The sequence below is a fragment of the Gobius niger genome, assembly GCF_951799975.1.
Source record: "Gobius niger genome assembly, chromosome: 8".
NCBI classification, from domain to species: domain Eukaryota; kingdom Metazoa; phylum Chordata; class Actinopteri; order Gobiiformes; family Gobiidae; genus Gobius; species Gobius niger.
Window position 1 is genome coordinate 38,411,543 of NC_136859.1, and position 22,729 is coordinate 38,434,271.

General features: G+C 39.9%; 1 pseudogene across 1 annotated transcript; it reads left to right on the forward strand.

The window, feature by feature from the left end:
• Positions 1 to 8,862: 8,862 nt before the first annotated feature.
• LOC306966095 lies at positions 8,863 to 10,783 on the forward strand (annotated as a pseudogene). The gene is made up of 5 exons: positions 8,863 to 8,926; positions 9,031 to 9,316; positions 9,388 to 9,541; positions 9,742 to 10,015; positions 10,633 to 10,783. The product of its transcript is annotated as an uncharacterized misc_RNA (transcript).
• The last annotated feature ends 11,946 nt before the right edge of the window (positions 10,784 to 22,729 follow it).

Sequence of the window (22,729 nt, forward strand, 5' to 3'; positions counted from 1 at the left end):
ATATATACATATATATATATACATATATATATATATATATATATGTATATATACATATATATATGTATATATACATATATATATATATATACACAATATACAATTGATGTCCCCTGTATTCTTGTCTTTTCAATGAGCTTTCTTCTTTCGGACTTTCTCCTTTTTTACAGTTTGATTATATCTGTAAATGGATGATCAAACCAGGAAGGATTTAGAGCTTTATCGTTTGTACAGTGTTTATTACTTCTATTGGATCATTTCACTTTGTCAAAACAACTGCAGATCAAGACTCATTTCTGCAGATGATAAAAGAAAAAAGGACTTTGTTGCAAAAGTGTATTGTTTTAACAGCACGTTTTACAAACATCCAGGTAGATTTAATGTTAGTGCCTTCAATCTATCTATCACTTGAAAATGTGAAATGTGCTTAATCAATGTTAATTTATCTAAAAAAATTATACTTATTATTAGTATTATTAAGTATTAGTATCGCATTCACTCACATTTAAAACATTTCCTCACATTTCTTTAACCAAATACTCACAGTTTCATAATTCTGTCGGAATAGCCCCACAGCTTATAACAGGGATCTCGCTCGCCCAAGGCTTTAACATTTCTAAGTACACTTGATAATCACATTTTAGATACATTTTCTTTGATGCTGAACATCTTGAACAGAATCTGCAAACTTTTAGGTTCATAAAGAAGAGTTTAAGGTCAAAATGAAAGTCATGTTCATTGAAATAGCAGAATTGCTCAAGCCCCTGATGCATAAGTCGCTCTCTGTTGCTTTTGTTATATAAAAGTAGCTCATTCTGTAAAAAGACGATATGTAACAATATGTAGTTGATTCAAGTGCTTTATCTTTCAGGTCATGTGTGGCTAAGATACAGGAACACGTTTGACAGCCCTAATTTAACATAGCTGTGTTTTGATTGACTGAAGTCAGTTTGAGTATTTTCTGGCACTGCCTTTATGTAAATTTCAGGTGGTTTTGTCGCAGTCCTCCTCAATGCTCCCTCCTACTCTGTGAAACAATGACTACCAGGGCCTTTACTGAGCCATGTCCCAAACTGCCCTTTGTCACCGGTTCTGTTCATTACTTTTATGGACAGAATTTCTAGGCGCAGCCAGGGGCCGGAGGGTGTCCCGTTTGGGAGCCTCAGGATCTCATCTCTGCTGTTTGCGGATGATGTTGTTCTGTTGGCTTCAACAAACCAGGACCTTCAGCTGCTCTGGGGCGGTTTGCAGCCGAGTGTGTAGCGGCCGGGATGAGGATCAGCACCTCCAAATCTGAGGCCATGGTCCCCACCGGAAAAAGGTGCATCAAGTGAAGGAGTTCTCGGGGTCTTGTTCACGAGTGAGGGACGGATGGAGCGTGAGATCGACAGACGGATCGGTGCGGCATGGATCGGGAAGTCTGGGGGTCTCTGCTCAGACTGCTGCCCCCGCAACCCGGCCCTGGATATAGTGGAAGAAAATGGATGGATGGAGAATGTTTGCTAAAGTTGAGAAAAGATATATGCACAGAACTTTGTGGCATTAAAAATATTGTAGTGCTGCTGCCTGTATAAAGCCTGTATTATATTCTATTGACATGTGTTTAAACAGACTTTCTAGTGACATGTCTCCAAAAGGAGCTAGCGCCATGGGGATGGGCTCATAATTCTATTTTCATCATCAGTGTGTAAGTCCAAGCAGGAAGTACTGGACAAAGTTGCCAGTAAACTGCTCTAAAGATTACAGTAAATCACTCACGTGAATGATATCTTTTACAATCTTAAGATACACATGTTTCCTTCACTTAATGATTAATTTGACATGTTAAAATGTGAGCAAAACAGCAATGTACAGAGATAAGACACAAGCATAAATACTCAGAGAAACAACCCCTGGTCAACTCTGATCATTGTCCTCAAGTCAGACCTGGTGAAGGTAAGTGGTAACTGCTATTCATACCATTTTATTATATAATATAACAATTTAACTCAGAAAGTACGTTTCCCACTCAACTCTTTGCCTGCCAGCTTTTTACCCCAACCTGCCAGTTTGTTTATTTGTGTGTGTGTGTTCTGGTACTTCCGACATTGTGAGGACCAGTTTGAGTTTTTAACTGAGGATATTTTTGGAAAGTGACGACATTTTGGGTGGTCCTCACTTATTGAAGGGCTGTTTGAGGGTCAAGAGGTGGTTTTAGGGTTAGAGTTAGGGGCCCTAACCTTGGGGTTAACCCTAGCCCCCAAAATTAATACAATAAAAATTCTCATTTCACAAGGAACATAGGGGAGCAAACAAAGGAACAAAACAACAATAAGGAAACAGCAAAACAAAAACATGGCTGAAATGACTGAGACTCATGTACTGTATACATTCCCCAAACAGAAGAAAGAGAAATACTGATTACGAAACAACAATGATAATGCTACGTAAAGAACCGTGTCAGTCGTGTGCATGACCTCTGCAGCATGCACACCCGTTTATAAATGAACTTTGGCAATTACATTAGTTAGATAAATAATTAGTTAGATAAATAATGCAGCATGCCAGAAACTTTCTTGACCAGACTGACCAGTGATCGCTGACAGTAGACTGTGCATGTAATAACTCCAACAACAGCGAGGACCGTGACACTCGTCTCACCGTTTCCTCCGGGAGGACGACTTCATCTCAAAGTTCTCTTCAAATCAGCAAAGTGTTTTTCCCAAAAATGTTTTAAATATCAATAGCATAAAGAAAATGTTTTTCTTTCCCTTGTAGCAAAAATGAAGTACATTACAATTTTGTTTTTGTTGCTGACTGTGCAGACCTGCGCCGCCCGTACCTACCGTAAGTATCAATAGTTATTTATTTTTCCAAGGAATATTAGTGATTGCATTTTTTTTTACTATTTTACTTTACTATTTCTTAGCAAACGTGGCTCTGCGAGGCAAAGCTACCCAGTCAGACAGATACAACAGCGATTTTGGAGCGGCCTACAACGCCATTGATGGGAATCGTGAATCTAACTACTACGCTGGTTCATGTGCAGTCACGGATGTACAGACCAACCCCTGGTGGAGAGTGGACCTGCTGGAATCCTACATAGTGACCTCCATCTCCGTCACCAACAGAGGAGACTGCTGCCCTGAACGACTGGACGGGGCGGAGATCCATGTTGGCAATTCATTACGGGATAACGGGAATGACAATCCAGTGTAAGTGAAAGTGGCCCATGTTGCCCAGACATAGAGCCTATGACAGGTTTTAATGCTTTTGAAAATATTACTTATTGAGATGGATAATGTCTGTAATAATTATCATTTTATTTCAGTGAACTCACTAATTTTCCATTGACATACCATGGTTGCATGGCAGCAGTTTAAAATCATTTGCCTCTGGTCTGAGTGGGGCTGTAGCCATTAAGTAGTTGTTAGTGCCGCTGTTACGAGAGAGAAATGAAAAGGAAGGAGCTACTGTGTTTTTATGAGTGTATTCCACTATGCCATTGGCCAATACATTCTGTGTGTTCACTTTTGGGACGGTAAATCACCCATGCTTCTCCTGTGCGTCTAAATTTAGGCTTAAAAATTAAACATGAGGCAAAATCAGGCAAAAAAAATCATATAGTGTGTGTGTGCTCAGCTTTAAGGAAACAAAAGAAACTAAAAGAAAACTGAGTGCATTTCTTTTTTTTTGCAAAATGATTGTGTTTTATGTTTTAGAATAATTGATCTAATATGCACTTTAATCCCGTCAGAGAACACTGACCATTTGTATGCTCCAGTTTCTCCTATGGGCTGTAATTTATCAATTGCATTAATACAACAGTGGCACAAATACTGTCCAATGCCGTTCAGTCACAGTGGCCTCAGTGTGGTTCCTCTTGGAGTATCTGATGGCTGAAGCACAGTGAAAACGTAGTACAGCCCCACCATGACACAATGCATGTCCTAACTTTACACTGTCTCCATCAGAGTGGCTGTGCTCCCACACATCCCACAAGGCCGGACTCTGACCATCACCTTCACCAGACGAGTGGAAGGACGATATGTCTCTGTGGTTCTGCCAGGAGCAGGCAGGCTTCTGACCGTCTGTGAAGTGGAGGTCTACGGTTACCATTCACCAACTGGTCAGTCGAAGTAATGGAACTGTCTTGTTGCTTTACTCCCTTGCTTTCCATTTTATCATTCATTTAGACGGCATTATGGACCAACACAGCAATTACAGAACAGTTTACAATAGTCATCTCCAAAATCACTTGGTAAATGGTCACTAGTTTGGGATTTCATTTAATTAAAACATGAATGTAGACTTTCATTAGGGATGGACTGAGGTTAAGCACAACCTCATTACCTCATTTTTGTTTGTGCAGGAGAGAATCTGGCACTCCAAGGAAGGGCTACACATTCATCATTACACAGTTTTGGCATTGCATCCAATGCTATCGATGGAAACCGTGAGAGTGTATGGGAGAAAGGCTCCTGCCAGCACACAAAGGCTGATTTAAACCCCTGGTGGAGGCTGGATCTGAGGAAAACACACAGGATCTTCTCTGTGAATGTCACTAACATCATACACGCTCCTCAACGACTGAATGGAGCAGAGATTCGCATCGGAGATTCCCTGGAAAACTATGGCAACAATAATCCAAGGTATGATATACAGAGAGTTACAGAGAAGAACAATCCTGAAACTTTGCCCTCTAAGTCCAGACCTATTCACCTTATTCCGGAGGCTCGCGTGGGCGCCGCCATTAATTGAGCCCGCCCCTTTTATCCTATCTGTTAACATGGGACTGGAGAAAACAAAGCCGTTTTTAGGCCGCTAGGTGCCTCACATAGATTGTCTGGAAGTTGAGGCACCACCATACTTGTGTTCCATCAATCATAGACACTGGGAAACATTGGTACATACAGTGAATTACTGCAGTCATGTTTATTTGCAGAACCACTCTGCAGCATATGGTAAGGGTAGGCCGCCATGCTTCTTTTATAAGAGACAAAATATAATTCATAATCTTATCAAATGCAGCACAACTAAGACAGGAACCGGATAGAGTTCCATTGGTGTTATGAACAAAAGAGGTTTTAAACTAGAGCACTGCGGCACCCAGATGATAGAGGAGGAGAGACAGGCAGTCAGAGGAGAGACATGCAGTCAGAGGAGAGACAGGCAGTCAGAGCAGAGACATGCAGTCAGAGCAGAGACATGCAGTTAGAGGAGAGACATGCAGTCAGAGGAGAGACATGCAGTTAGAGGAGAGACAGGCAGTCAGAGGAGAGACGCGCAGTCAGAGCAGAGACATGCAGTCAGAGGAGAGACATGCAGTCAGAGGAGAGAGCAGAAGCTTTATAGAGTCTTTCTGGTTTACACTTTTCTGCATATAATGGATCATATAATTATTATAATTGGTTCCAAGCAGAAAATGTTCTGTTTCTGTTGGAGGTAAATACAGTATATTTACTAATCAAGGTCAAAACAGTGCAATTTAGGCCATTGGTAGGCTTCATCACCAGGCCTAAAATAAAGATCCAAAAATAATCTAGTCTGGTATTTGACAGGAATTAAATTTGCTTAACAGTTTATTTACATGGATTATTATAATTATTTTTAAATGTTACTGTAAAAAGTTACTGTGGCCAACATAACCTGCATCATCTTATCAACATTCCTGAATTATTATTAAAACAACTCCTTGATGTGAGACACATTACCACATAAGACATTAGGGTTACAGTAGATATAACATACAGGTACGGGTACTGCAGAGCTTACTTTATCAGTGGAATACTGCCTAATCAGGAGAGTTGAACCAGTGAATGGGCCAAGATACTGAAAATATTATTAACATACTCTGACAGTCATCCAAAAAGATTTGAAAAAAATACAATTTGGCTTTTCTGCAACAGGGAGATACCATTTGACGTCAGTCATCCCTCTGCACTAGTTCAAGTAGATTAAAGGTGCACAATGACATTTTTTATGTGAAAAAAAAACCTTGATATCTGTGCATACTTGACCTTGTAGTGACCCAGCGGCAGCACGAGTAGTCAGTATGGCACATTTACTTTGGATCACAGTGGTCTCTACAACACTGCAGGGTCAGCTGTTTTGTAGGTTTTCTGGTTAGAGTCAGAGACAGTGAAAACAATTGATCCTGGAGAGTCCTAGAGACCACTGTGATGGAAAGTAAAGGCGACATGCTGACCACTCATACAGCTGCTGGGTCACTACAAGGTCAAATACGCACAGGTAACAAGTTGCATAATACACCTTTAAGTCCAATAGTGGTTCTCTCAGTTCTTCACAAAAGATAAGCGAAGGAAAAAAATGACAGAAAAAGCCAGGTTAGGCTGAAAAAGTAAGGTTAACAAAAAGAAAGTCATTAGACCCATGTGTACTGAATTACATTAATCCATTGACTGTAGTTGAGATGTGTCTGCTGCTGATTGAATCCTGTCCCAAACCTATCACTTCACTTCACTCCATTGTTTTCATTCCTAAAACTAAAGAATGGACCTGCTCTTTTCTGCCAGGTGTGCCGTCATCAGCAGTATCCCTCCAGGCTTCACCCAGGGCTTCGACTGCAACGGGATGGACGGTCGATACGTCAACATCGTGATCCCAGGACGAGCAGAGTATTTGCAATTGTGTGAGGTGGAGGTCTACGGATCTGTGCTGGACTAGATCTACTGGCAGCACAAGGCCTTCTGAAGACAGGTGTGCATGTGGTCCACTCGGGGACCAGGACTCACCTGAAAATAAGATTCAGTGGGACTTTCCTGGTTAAATAAAGGTCAAATAAAAGATGAAAATAAACAAATGTAAATCATGAACAATATGGAGCATGTTCATATAAAAGGGTAAATAATCGCTTTTGTGTCTTGAAAACTAGTGATGCATTGTAGGCTATTTTGTGCAGTATATTGATTATCGCAGTATCGGCGTATCGTAAGGTTTTCATAATTGTGAGTCTCCCTTATACAGTAATATCTATAGGATATTGTTAATATTCTTAAATAAATCACTTATTAAGCTTATTCTACACTGATGAGATGCATTTATTTTACAAATGCAAAGTGAGTTCATTCGCTTTTCACCATCTCATATTTGTCATAATAATAATGTGTCAAGTCTGTGACAGAGTTTTAATACTGTATTCCAGGTTCTAACCAGCAAAATGTTTGATATTCCTCAACCTAAACGACAGTTAACAATTGTGTTCATGAATATTTGTATATACTGTATGTATTTTTAATACAAAATTGAAAGTTATTTTGAAACAGAGTCTGTGTTTACATTGGATATGCACATACTGTATACTGTGTCTGGCACCATGACATTAAAACCCATTATTTCACTTATCCATTGATGGTGCTCTTGGACAGTGTTAATTTTGAATATTTCAATTTAGTTTTGGTCTTAGTCTTTTGACGAAAATGTAATTCGATTTTAGTCTAGTTTTAGTCAAAAATATCTTAAATTTTAGTCTAGTTTTAGGGGTTAGAATTTACGACTTTGCATTGATAATATTATTTATAATCATATTTAATCTTGTGCCTCTGCTTCATGGAGCTGCACCTTTGGCAGTAAATTTACATGATCTGAGGCTCTTTCAGACGGTCAATAGAAGTTTGGATGATTTTAGTCTCTCCTTTTCATTTTTATTTAGTCTTATTTTAGTCGACTAAAATATTTGGACATTTTAGTCATAGTTTTAGTCTCATGAAATCTTTTAATTTAGTTTTAGTCCAATTTTTATTGTCAAAAATCACTTGGCCAAAATCAAGACAAAATATTTTTGTCGAAAAATTAACATACAGGCAAGGCAAGTTGACTGCTGCGGCACTAGTAGGGTTGCCACCTCTGTCTGATTAAAAACCTGGACATTTCGGCAACCCAGTCAACGCTTTTGCTTATAAGCAGTGGCGCCCTTCACACATGCCTAACCTAAATATTGCCCTTCTACAGCGAAATTGGACATAATCTTGTGATGGAGCTATATTAGTTTTGGTTCATGTCAACGCATGTGTTTACTAATATTATTGTTAATAATATTACTTTGCTCTCAACAGTAGAATAGCTGATACCGTAGAAATGCGCTAGCCTAGCACTAGCCTAGCGCCACCAAACTTTTCAAATATATGGACTGCATGAATTAAAAAAGTATATCTCTCCAGAAATCAACGACACTCTGGATAACTAGGAAATTAAGCCCTACGTCAAAAATCCTGAAATATCCCATTTATCCATTTAGAAGGCAGGTACTGTTTGGATGCAATTGTTGAAAGTGGTTTGGTTTGCAACAGAGTAAAACAGAGACCAAAATTTGCTGTGTTTGCTCAAAGTTCTTTAAAAGCTCATATGTTTCCAGTTTGAGCCCAGCCTGGGTGGTGCTTGTGGCTCAACCTTTGAAGCTGATTGGCTCCTGTGGATAGCCAATGAGTAAGTTGACAAGACTACTTAATATTGTAGCATGTGTCATTACATCAGTGTCCAATATAAATATATAATGAAATGTTTGCATTAATTAGGGGTGCATTTACTTTTGTGAGATACTGTACCTTTAAAGTGTGTCTCGTTGGTTTAAGACTGTTGAGCAAGGAAATTTGTCCTCTGTATTTGACCTATCTTTCATTTAAAGATTGGACCTACTTCAACACTACCTGCTTTATCTGCCACGTGTGTCCAACAGCCTTAACAACTGGACTGTTGAAAGTACATGATAAACAGTTATTAATGACATGGTAATAAGAGTTTACAACCCTTAGAAATGATTGTAAGTTTTGCAATGATCCCCACCCCTGGTACCATAAATAAGGGAGCTTCAGTTGAAAATCTCATTCCAACAGTACAACAGAGTCAAACAATGCACTGGGGAAAATGAACTGGAACAGAGGTTTAGTTTTGCTGTTTCTGGTGAAGATCTGCTCTACTCGGACCTATCGTAAGTGTTTTAGCTGTGGATTTTTTGGGGTCCAGGCATAGTTTGGTATGCTCTTTATATTTCATTGAGTGCTAATCCATGACGTTTTGTGGTTTACCCTTTAGCAAATGTGGCTCTGCGTGGCAAAGCTACACAGTCAACCAAATATCTGGACAGTCTTTCAAATGCCATCAACGCCATTGATGGAAACAGGGAATCAGCATACTCTGCCGGCTCGTGCACACATACTAAATGGCAGAACAACCCCTGGTGGAGAGTGGACCTGCTGGGGAACTACATAGTGACCTCCATCACCATCACCAACAGAGGAGACTGCTGTGCGGACAGACTGAATGGGGCAGAGATTCATGTTGGAAATTCTTTACTAAATAATGGTGCTTACAATCCTGTGTACGTAAAAATAAATCTCTCAACATTGATGTTGCGGAGGTTCAAAAGATTAATAATCTGTTGCTTTTCAGAGTGGCTGTGTTATCACACATCCCAGCAGGTCGCTCTCTGACTATCACCTTCACCAGACGAGTGGAGGGCGATACGTCTCTGTGGTTCTGCCAGGTTTAGGGAGAGCTCTGACCCTCTGTGAAGTGGAGGTCTATGGATACCCTGCACCAACCGGTACCAAAATCCTTTTTTTTCTAAATTGAAAACACTGATAGACGTGCAGTTAGTTGTACTTGCTGTTACTGAAAACATTGTACTTATATGTTTGGACTGCCTTTACAAGCAATACCGAGCTCTCATCAAAGCAGAATGGATTCCATCTGGCTCTTCACAGGTTTATATTAAACATGCTCATGTTTTGTGTGTGTGTTCAGGGGAAAATCTGGCTCTCCAAGGAAGAGCTACCCAGTCTTCACTGTATGGCAATTACATAGCGTCCAATGCTGTAGATGGAAACCGTAACACTGAATGGAGCTCATGCTCTCACACAGGGGCTAATTTAAACCCCTGGTGGAGACTGGACCTGAGGAAACCACACAGGATTTTCACGGTCAATGTGACCAATGTAATAGAAGCTTCCCAAAGACTGAACGGAGCAGAAATCCGCATCGGAGATTCCCTGGAAAACAATGGCAACAACAACCCAAGGTAATTTAAATATAGGGGTTATTGTGCGTAACTATGTTTCCCACTTTCTATGGATGGAGGAAACTGGGGCACCTTGTTTCAACACTCGGACAAGCCCTGGATTCCCTGTGTGCTCACTGCCGGCTGATGCCAACCTTATATCAGGGGCTGGATACCTTAAAAAATAATGTTTGCCAGTACTATAATAATATTTAGTTTTCCATACCAACATCTGAACAATTCCCTTCCTGTAAATAATTGTCATCTAGAACCAGAACACAGAACAATAATTTGTGGAAGATCTGCAAATTTACTATATAGAGTTAGGTAGTGTCAGGAAATGTGTGAAAAATGGGGAATCATTTGGGGCAAATAGGGCAAATATTTGTAATAAAGAAATCGGGGGAAAATTTAAAAAAATAAATTGGGGCAAACATTGGGCGAAACATTTTGGAAAAATAGGAGAAGGTCATTTATTTGTGCTGGACCAACAGCATCAGAACTTGGATTTTTTTTTCCGTATATGCTTTCGATAACGGTAGTACCTAAACTTTTTCTCCGATTCAGACTGATATCGGTTCACGCCCTATATCTGACACCTATGACACCTAGAAGTTTAAACTGTTTTCTTCCCTCAGGTGTGCCGTCATCACAAATATCCCTCCAGGCTTCACCCAGGGCTTCGACTGTGACGGGATGGACGGTCGATACGTCAACATCGTGATCCCAGGACGGACAGAGTACCTGCATGTGTGTGAGGTGGAGGTCTATGGATCTGTGCTGGACTAGGTGTTCTGGTGCATAGGTTCTTGATATGTCTCGGTTGCTTTGTAATATATTGTAAAAAAAGAAAAAGAAAAACAAATGTATTAGTCAAATAGGCATCATCTGTGCTGTAGTTTTCTTGCCAAATTAAAACGATATGACACTATGTTCTACCACAAACAAGCAGATGAAGACATGGCTGTTCAGACGAGCTTTTAGTTGACAAGGCTATGATTGTTTCTATGTTTATTTTCTTGTAATACTTGTTTTTTGATCCTCTTGTTCTTTGTGATGAACTTTGTGATTTTATCTGTGAACGGTGCTGTATAACTAAAGTTTCCTCTTCTTCCTTGATGACCTATATATTGATGATGGTCTATCAGATGCTTTAACGAGACTAGATGCAAGTTGGTCATTTTATGCTCACTACTGCCACCTGAGGTCTTTCACCTAACTGCAGGTGACGCCAGTACACCTTTCTGAGTGACCGTGCAGGGTTTTAGAGGCAGTTGTGGTGAACAGTTCTGAGCTCATTCTACACATTAGGACATGGCTGGAACATGTAGGGGGAGGAAAATACGTATAGTCGCTTTGAAGTGAATGTTGAAAACAAGAAAAATATAATTGTAGGTGTAATACATCGACCTCCAGATTCTTACCTCAATTTTTTCATGACCAAATTGGATGATTTACTAAATTGTAAAAGATAATACCAATCAAAACAGTTTCTTACTCAGTGACTTTGACATCAATTTAGCCGAAGAAAATTGTCTTTATTCTTCATCGTTTTCTCCACAATAAATTCATATACCAGAAAGACAGAAACCTCTAAATCCACCATTGACAATATCATATTAAATACTCAGAATGCTTGTTTTGATGCAGGTGTAATACCGTCAGATACTTCGGAACACTTTCCTATTGTTCTCTTCATCGATCTTCAAACAAAGTTCTGGGATTAACCTAGCAAACTGCCTTATAGAAGGATAGTAAAAGTATTAACAATAAATTACATAAATAGATTTTCTGAAAACCTTAGGCATCAAACGTGGGATTCTATTCTATCTTCTTCTATCTCTTCTATTCTATTGCTGTGTAAGTCCTGGAGAAGCCTATAATGCTTTTATCAATGAAATAACTGACCAAACTCAAACTAAACGATCTTTACTATCCCAGTGATGACGATCTTGCCAACTGTTTTAACAATTACTTCAATTCTATTGGTGAAACACTTTCAAAAAACATAACTCCACGAGGGGGAGCCGCATCCCCACATGACCTCAATGGTAATTATTTGATGTCAGTTTTTCTTACACCTACTGATAAAGCAGAAGTGATCGAAATTGTTTTGAACATGAAAAGTACCCATGGGCTGATCGGTGTGGATGATGTATGTCGTAAAACTGTCAGGTCTACTGTACAGATCCACTTGTGTATTGTATAAATCTCTCTCTGCTCCATGGAGTGGGACCTAGAATGACTAAGATTGCAAACATTATACCAATTCACAAAGCTGGTGATAAAAACAACTTAGAAAATTATCGACCTGCATCCATTGCTACATTACAAAAGGCACTTGAAAGAGCGGCTACTTGGATCAACTAGATAAAATATACTCATCCCAGCATGGTTTCAGGAAGAAATCAATGACGCTATTGATAAAGGTGAGTGTGGAATCTGTGTTTTCCTTGATATATCAAAAGCGTTTGATACCATTGATTTTGACATTTTATTGGGTAAATTAAATCATTATGGTGTCGGAGGGACTGCAGAAGTTACTTATTTGAAAGGGTTAGTGCAACTACATAACAGCAAATCTCAAAGTAAAAGTATTACATGAGGATTTCCACCGGGCTCCATACTGGGGCCACACCTCTCTATATTATACATAAATGACGCTGTATTTTGGATGCATTTGTATTTTAACTGTGGGTTTGTAAAAAAATAAATTCTTCTTCTCACAGTGTCTGTTTTAAATCACAAACAGTGCATCCTAAAGGCATTACCTTTGAAGAGTCATTTTATGTGCCCAGCGGGGACTTCAGAGCGGTGACTTCAGCCCTATCTATATTGGACGTTTAAAGTTTATCCGAGAGGTACTTCCTTGTTTTAATATGATGAAGCTTTGAGGAAGTAAGAAAAGAAAAGGGGAATCTTTCAAAACACAATGTCTTTGTACTTTGCTTTTTTAATTTACAATCTTGTTGTCAATCTTTGACCACATTAAGTGAGGTCAGACCTTTGGAGTTTATGATTTAGTTACAAATTGTCTGCAGTGTCACTCTAGTGCAGGGGTGTCAAACATACGGCCCGTGGGCCTGATCCGGCCCACGAGATGCCCTGTAGAGCATAAATTCCAGTATGTATGTAGGGAAAAAAGAATAACCAGAATACTCATTCTAGCCACTAGGGGGCATTAAATAAATAAAAAAGGAAAGAGTTCCACACGTGTCCAGCAGAGGGCACTGACCTAATAAGAGCTCAGGATATGAACAACACATTATATAGCCACGTGGTAAATGGACAGTCTGCCCCAGGGCGGCTGTGGCTTCAATAACAGCTTACCACCTCCGAGTGTGGAGTGAATGAATAATGACTACTATGTAGAAACTTGTGACACAGGCTTGTAAAGTGCAATAAAAGTGCAAGCCATTGTTATTAATGAAGCTACAGTCAAGTTGGGGCTTTGACCAAATCACAGCTTATTATTCATTTATATATATTGAAAAAAAATCTCTATTACATGCGGCCCACGACCCAAAATGAGTTTGACGCCCCTGCTCTAGTGCTAGCAAGACACATGTCCCTCTGAGTTTCTTTGGTGACAAGGGAAGAAACTAAGCTTGCAGCCTTTTTAAAAGAAGGACGTCTTTTCAGAACCAGGAGCACATGTTTTTTTGTTTATGGTTTCCACTTGTTTCAGCGTGAGCAGATAAACAAACTCTAGATAAACAATGGAGTTTGAAGGATAAATCGTCTAAAAACTGATACTTCCAACCTAAAGCTAGACGATACCGTAACGTTCCCGAAACTAAACAGACAAGTTGGTGCCAGGCCAAAGCAAAGGAAACGTGCTAGCAAAAATAAACCTGGAATAAAGTTAACAAACAGATATTCACCTCTCTCAGAAGATGAGTGTAACAGAGACAATCAGAGAGAAACAGAGAACAAGAAGTCAAAACAAAGCCTGAGAGAAAAAGTGTGGCAAGTGTCAAGGCCAGAGATATCCTGGTGCTCGGAGACGGAGCCATATCTAATATAAACAATGACAGGATTACTACAAGCAGTTATCCCAGCGCCACAGTTTCTGACATCATAGATGTTCTAAACAAGGAAATCACAAATAACCCTGGGATTGATAAACTTATCATACATGTCGGTGCTGTGGACATAAGAGACGGAGAGTCTGAAGCCCTGAAAGAAAAGTTCAAAAAACTTTTTGAGAGACTTGATTGTCTGGATAAAGAGGCAATACAAATGTTCATCAGTGTACCTATCCCAAATATCGATGGGAGAATAAACAAATTCTCCCGGCTGTTTCAGTTGAATACATGGCTGTCCAACGTCTGTGAGTCGAGAGGACTGTATTTCATAGAGAACTTTAATTTGTTCTGGCAACGTGATGACCTGTTTAGAGGAAATGGGCCTCACTTGAGCAGAGGTGGAGTGAGACGACTGACGGAGAATCTCCTCCACGCTTTGCAAAATCAGAGGAGGCCTGAGCTACAAGAGAGAGCCGAGAGGAGCATGAGAAGAGCTCCTGGCTCAGCAGCAAAGGCCTCAACTGCACCACCAATAAATGATACAGTCGCAGCTGCGTCATCTGCACCTGTAGTAAAGGACTCAGCTGCAGTAAAGGTTTCAGCCATAGCAGCACCACCTGCACCTATGGAATCAGCCACAGTTAAGGATTCAGCCATAGCAGCATCATCTGCACCTATAGACTCAGCAGCAGCTAAGGATTTAGCTGCACCAGCACCACCCGCATCTCCAGAAAGCGTTTCAACAATAGCAGCATCACCACCTGCATCTCCGGGGAAAAGCTCAGCTTCAGCACCACCTGCACCTATATTAAATGATTCAGCCGAAGGAGCACTTTCTCTTACTCCACCACAGGCCTTGAGCCCGACTACACCTTCCAGAGACTTTTCTGAATCGTTCCCATCCCCAGAGTCACCTATGGGATTTTTCAACCATCTTGAAAACTTGATCAAACATGGGACTAAAATGACTCCCCTCACTCCAATTGTGTCAAGACCAAGGCTTTCATCCCCAAAGAAGCATCATGCCCCTCTCCCACCTCCGCCTTTTTCACAAACCAAGGTCTCCCCAGCTCGGCCCCCACCACCGGCGCCCACAGCTGTTATCTCCAGCAGCTTCACTGCTGCTGTCTAGGACATTAGGGGCCTCTGCGTTGCTACCATACATAGCAAACTCAAAACCAACCAGAGGTCCATAGAGGGAGTGTGTTCTTACAAGACAATTAGTACCGTCAAACAACATAGATTAGATAAGAGAGGGACAGTCAGACCGTCCAATCAAAGAAATCTAATCCACATCCCCTGCAAAAAGATTCCACCCACTCAAACACAGATAAATCTCAAACATGCTGTACTCAATGTCAGATCGCTAAAAAACAAGTCCTATTTAATACATAGTTTTATTTCCTCTTATAATCTAGATTTTATGTTTTTAACTGAAACATGGCTGGACAAAAACACTGGTAATGCAGTTTTGATTGAGTGTAGTCCATCTCACTTCAATTTTGTGTCTGAAACATGCCAAAACCAGAGGGGTGGGGGTGTTTGTGCCATATTCAGGGACAATTTACTCCTGCAAAAATTGTCATTTGGGGTTTTTCCATCGTTTGAGTATGTGTCATTCAAAATGGAGATAAAACAATCTTCCATACTTTACATGACTATTTCCACACCACCACAGAACGGTTTTATTGAAGATTTTACTCAATTACTGTCATTTATATGCATTGATTTCGAGTGTTTAGTACTGTCAGGTGATTTTAATGTGACCAACGACAGGCATGCAAAAGAACTCAGTGCTGTCCTTGAAATGTTTGGTTTAACTCAGCACGTGAGTGAGGCGACTCACAACAAAGGCCACACTCTAGATCTAGTTATTACAAAAGGTGTTAATATATCAAATGTGAATGTTGTTAATGTTGCTTTATCTGATCATCATCATGTGTCTTCTTTGACCTGTGTGTTACACCTAAATCAGTGGTTGGGCCTGGAGTTATTCAAAGAAGACACATAAATGATACAACAAGGACACAGTTTATGGAGATGATCAGATTTGAAAATGCCCCATGTTCTAATGTTGATAATCTGTTGGACTCTTACACATCAAGGGTCTGAAATGTGTTGGATACTATTGCTCCTGTCAAGGTTAAAATGGTTAACAATAGGCAAAAGGCACCTTGGAGAAGTGAAGATTCGGTCAGGGCACAGAAAAGGGAGTGCCGAAAAGCCGAACGGAAATGGCGCAAGTCAAAGCTCCAGGTCCATTTTGAGGTTTACAAAGAAGTGCTTTGTGTGTTCAACCAGATTTTGCGTGGAGCAAGGGAGAAGTACTTCTCTACAATCATCTCAAACTGCAGAAACAATTCTCGTGTTCTGTTTTCCACAGTAAACAGATTAACTAACCCTCCAGTTTCACTGCCAGTAGAACAAATCTCTATATCTAAGTGTAACGAGTTTGCAATATTTTTCTATGACAAAGTCCAAAGCATTAAAAATGCCATAATTTCCACAACACAAATAGAAACTCTGCCACCAGATAAACACCTTGAGCTGACACATTTCACACCTGTTACTGACAAAACAATCGAAGAGGTTATCTCCGGTCTGAGTTCATGTACATGCTGCCTTGATGAATTACCCACTAGATTTCTGAAGTCTGTGCTGACCAGCTTGTTACCACAACTTGCTCAGTTAGTTAACATCTCACTCCAGACTGGACCATTTCCAAAGGCCTTGAAAACAGCAGTCATTAAGCCTCTTCTAAAAAAGAGCAGCCTTGATGCCAAGGTAATGAACAACTACCGGCCCATATCAAACCTACCATTCTTAGGAAAAGTCCTAGAGAAAGTAGTATATCAGCAGCTCACTTACTTTCTCCTGTCTAACAATGTGTTTGATACTTTCCAGTCAGGCTTTAGGCCCCACCACAGCACTGAGACAGCTCTGATCAAGGTGACAAATGATATCCGCATGAACACCAATGCAGGTAAGGTCTCAGTTTTAGTTCTGCTGGACCTGAGCGCTGCCTTTGACACAGTGGACCACGGGATCTTACTTCACAGGTTAGAAAACTGGGTGGGAATCTCTGGTACTGCTCTAAACTGGTTTAAGTCCTATCTCGAGGACAGGACGTACTTTGTTGAAATTGGCAACTGTGTCTCAGACAAAATTGCCATGACCTGTGGAGTCCCCCAGGGGTCAATCTTGGGACCCCTCTTATTCAACTTGTACATGCTTCCATTGGGTCAGCTGATAAACAGCAACAATGTTTTGTACCACAACTATGCAGATGACACTCAAATCTACGTGTCACTGACGGCTGGTGAACATGGGCCTGTAGATACACTTTGTCACTGCATCCAACAGATCAGTTTGTGGATGCAAAACAACTTTCTCCAGCTAAATGCAGACAAAACTGAGATAATTGTTTTTGGCCCACAGGCACAAAGACAAAGTGTTATCAGTCACCTTGAGTCTCTCTCTCTAAAACCAAAAAATCAGGTTAGAAATCTAGGAGTAATCATGGACTCAGACCTGAACTTAAACAGCCACATCAAAGCAATAACATCAGCAGCTTTTTACCATCTGAAAAACATTGCTAAGATCAGAGGAATAGTGTCAAAACCAGACTTAGAGAGACTTATCCATGCATTTGTCTCCAGCAGGTTAGATACTGTAACGGCTGCTCACTGGCCTCTCTAAACGAGCTATCAGAGCTACAGTACATCCAGAACGCTGCTGCTCGAGTCCTGACAAAAAACAGGAAATACGACCATATTAGTCCAGTGCTCCGGTCTCTGCACTGGCTTCCTGTCACTCAGAGAATAGACTTTAAAACAGCTCTGCTTGTGTACAAGTCTTTTCATGGTTTAGCACCAAAGTACATCTCTGACATGTTACAGCCGTATGAACCATCTCGGGCCCTGAGAATTTCAGGGAGGGGCCTCCTGGTGGTTCCCAGAGTCAATAATAAACATGGTTAGGCTGCGTTTCAGTTTCATGCAGCTAAAATCTGGAACAGTCTTCACGAGGATGTGAGACAGGCCTCAACTCTGACAATGTTCAAATCCAGGCTGAAAACAGTTCTTTTTACCGATGCAAATGACTGAAAGTATTTTATCTGCACTCTCGCCTTTAACTGTAATTGATTAATTAATTGACTGCGGAATTCTTCCGCAGTCAATTATTGGTTTTCATGTTCTTTATTGATTGACTGCGGAATTCTTCCGCAGTCAATTATTGGTTTTCATGTTCTTTATTATTATTCCTCTTCCATCTTTTTCCCGATTTTCTAGAGCTTTCAGCACCTTCATGCTTTGTGCAATTTCTGCAAGTTATGCATCAAAATGTTCCGCATGTTGAGGAGAAGGGTGCTATTACTTTTGGGACTTCTGCAATTTACGGTTTTTCCGCAATCGGCCAAAATGTCGGAGATTTTTCCCATTGACTTATAATGGGGCTGCCGCAAATCCATGCTTTTCTGCACTTTTTTCTGCATTTTATGCCATTTCTGCACTTTGTGCATGTTCAGCTTATGCAACTTGTGGGTTTTGAGAAAAAATTGGCCTTCTAACCCTAACCCTAACCCTAACCCTTCTGCAGTTTTCCATTTTTTTAATACAGGAGTTTGAAATTTTTGCATTAGTGTGTATGGGGGAATCCAGCCAATGGGGAAACTCCAGGCCTTTCAGCCATTTGTGCTTCTGCCAATCAAGCACTGAGGCCATTTCAACAGTTTGACCAGTTTATGGAATATAAAAGTTTATGCAACATTAACAATTTATGCAAAGTAACCACTTTATGGGATTTAACCAGTTTATGCAACTTAAGAGTTTATGCCATTTAGGATTTATGAATTTTAAAGAGTTTATGCAATTTACATAATTTATGCAAATTAACCCATTCATGCATTTTACCATTTTATGCAGTTTATACAGTTTATGCAACATGACATTTTATGCATTTTACCAGTTTATGCAAATTAGATTATGCAAATTAAGCAATTTATGCAATTTGAACAGTTTATGCAATTTCTGCATTTGCTTCCCGCAATTCCGCAGTCAATCGCAATGGCACAGCCATTGCATTTCTAGTTATTATTCCTCTTCCATCTTTTTCCCGATTTTCTAGAGCTTTCAGCACCTTCATGCTTTGTGCAATTTATGCAAGTTATGCATCAAAATGTTCCACATGTTGAGCAGAAGGGTGCTATTACTTTTGGGACTTCTGCACCTTACGGTTTTTCCGCAATCGGCCAAAATGTCGGAGATTTTTCCCATTGACTTATAATGGGGCTGCCGCAAATCCATGCTTTTCTGCACTTTTTTCTGCATTTTTTGCAATTTCTGCACTTTGTGCATGTTCAGTTTATGCAACTTGTGGGTTTTGAGAAAGATTTGGCCTTCTGCAGTTTTCCAGTTTTTTTATACGAGAGTTTGAAATTTTTGCATTGGTGTGTATGTGCGAATCCAGCCAATCGGGAGACTCCAGGACTTTCAGCCATTTGTGCAGCTTCTGCCAATCAAGCACTGAGGCCATTTCAACAGTTTGACCAGTTTATGGAATATAAAAGTTTATGCAATATTAATAATTTATGCAAAGTAACCACTTTATGGGATTTAACCAGTTAATGCATTTTAAAGTGTTTATGCAACTTAAGAGTTTATACCATTTAGGACTTTTGAATTTTAAAGAGTTTATTGAATTTACATAATTTATGCAAATTAACCCATTCATGCATTTGACCACTTTATGCAGTTTATACAGTTTATGCAACATGACATTTTATGCATTTTACCAGTTTATGTAAATTAGATTATGCAAATTAAGCAATTTATGCAATTTGAAGAGTTTATGCAATTTCTGCATTCGCTTCCCGCAATTCCGCAGTCAATCGCAATGGCGCAGCCATTGCATTTCTAGTTTTATGTTGATGTTTTTATTGATTCTATTTGTTTTCTTGTATTTATGCAACTGTGAAGCACTTTGAATTGCCTTGTGTATGAATTGTGCTCTACAAATAAACTTGCCTTGCCTTGCCTAATAAGTGATTTTAATAATTAATAATAAAAAAGATGCTTGAATAAACCAGTTGGCTAATGCAGCAACAGCTTTAGGCATTTGCGTCCGCAGCGTAGCCAAAGTTAGCATTTGATCAGTTGTATAAAACCAGCAGACCTTAGAAACAACGACAAGTCACAAACAGCACAAATCCACATTCATGAGCAAGGCTTCACGCAGTGTCACAAACTGTTACCACGTGTTACCATTAATGGCACGAATTTTTATGCGCGGCCACTAATATTGTCCTGCGCTGTTGCACGCTGCTACAGGCCTTTGAAAACTGTCGCGTCCTGTCAGGAATCTCAACAAGAATCAGGCAAATGTGGTACATGTGTTCATGCCGTTGCTTCAGATTTGTCCTCCAGCCTGTTGCTGCTCGCTGTCCTCTCCATACACAACATGGGTTTCTATCAATGTTGAGCCCAAGAGAAAATAATATTTCCTTCACTACGAACGCTGTAAGAATGCTCTCACACTGAATCAAGAATCACCAGTAATCATCATAAAAGGACACGCTCTGCTGCGCTCTCCATGAACCGAGGATGAATCGTGACATTTGTGAATTTTTTCGTCCAAAAACATCCTCCACGAACATCACCGATGTCATGAGTCGATGCACTCGATTAAGAACCCGATTAAAATGTCACGGATGATGGAAAAATGACATTCATAGCCATAGTGCATATGTGTAAACACAGCAGATTCCACCTCGGGCTCTGCTCATGACTTATGCAGTGAATCAATACAATGTACAGGGCAGGTAGATAAATTGCCATCCTCACAGAACGATATTTTGTATCTTAGCTCACTGATATAATTATTCTATTGCGTGTTCTCCATAACACGAGGTAAGGCTCCCCATAAAATCCTCCACAGAGGAGTCCACTCTTGGATGATGTCTTGTATAAAGTGAAGATAGTTCATGTTTATTACATTTAATGTAATGATTCCAGTGTTTCCCACACATAGACTGATCTGTGGTGGTGCGCCACAGAATCAACACCGGCTGCCACATATTGCGTAACACACATCATATAGAACTATATATAGCCGTCAATTTGACTGCAGGAGGGAAATCCCCCACTAATAATGATTAACTTCATACTTTGAAATGGGGTCACAACGTCAATATACTGAGATAAGACAAACATTCATAAGTACGAGGAGGAAGAGCCTCTGATCAGTTCAAAGAGCACGCTCACATAAGTCGTACAGTATCTCATGTCAAGTCCTCAAGTCATACCAGGTGAAGGTAAGTGGGCACTGTAACCTTTGCCACAGCTTTTCTACATTATTTTCATCAACAAACTATGGATCGTGTTGCTGTAACCTTCAAATCTTCTTGTTCTAAAGGCTTGTAATTATTTAATACAGGCCTCTCTCAAGTAGAGCTGCAACTAGGGCTGGGCAATTAATTGAATTTTAATAGAAATCACAATCTCTACTTTGGTCAATCTCAATTATCGTCATAGGATTTTATAATTGACAGGTTTACAGTCATTTCTTTGGCACAAACAGGACCTAGTTTGGACGAGACAATGGAAGACTTTTGTGTGTTAAATGAAACTGGAGGAAAACATATGATTTTGTTTGAGCTGAGGTTTGAATAAAAGATTTATCTAATTTTATGAATCAGCAAGATTGTTATGAAAAAATCAAATCGAAAATTTAGATAAAACAATCGTATTTATTATTTTCCAAAATCGCCCAGCCCTAACTGCAACTATCAATTATTTTAGTAATCACTTAATCACTTTGTTAATCGAGTAATTTGATACTGAAACTAACTTTCACGACTTTATGGCAGATTTCAAAAGGAGAACAACATAGTTTTAAAGTAAAAGTATTTTCTGCAAGAAATGACACCATTTATTCAGTCCTAAAAGCAGCAACATTTCCCTTTTATAATCAGGACACACAGTGTCCATGATGAGGAGAGAGCCGCCTCATAGTGTCTTTTATGACAGCACTTTTACTGTTCAAGAGAAGTAGGTCCTGGATGGGGACGGATTGTTGAAATGTTTTGCTGAAGCTCAGGTGATACATTTATTCCCTATAGAAACTCATCCAAACAGAGGGACGTTTGATGAAATGAGAAGTAAAGCATGTGGCATGCACAAAGTGACCCTCACATTTTGGAAGTGAGGAATTATGACAACTTGTGGGGCAGCAACTGATCAGAATAAATAACAAAGCAATGTGACGCAAAAATAAGTAAATAAGGCTGTTTTTAAAACGCTATAATGTGGGACAGAGGGACCGGTGGTAGATATGTATTTAATTTGACCTTATTTAAGAGACATAAGCTGACACACCAGCTTTACCATACATGTTCAAAAGACAGTGAGGGATGTGTCCATTTGCTGCTTGGTGAGGGGAGAATAAGTTCTCCATCATTGCCTTGCCTTATTATATGCTGTGCTTTGAACGGTGGATGAATGTATAGACCTAATGATAAGTCATCATTGAGGTGGCTGTTAGAGTTCTTATTAGCGCTGGTTCTGGGAGCCGGTCTTTGTCGCTGAGTTACTTCTTGTTTCAGCGGGGTCGGCCCATTAGTCTGAAAATAACACATTGACTAGGGACTAAGGTTAGGGCCAGTGGTTGTATATAAGATAAGATAAGATAAGATGATACTTTATTGATC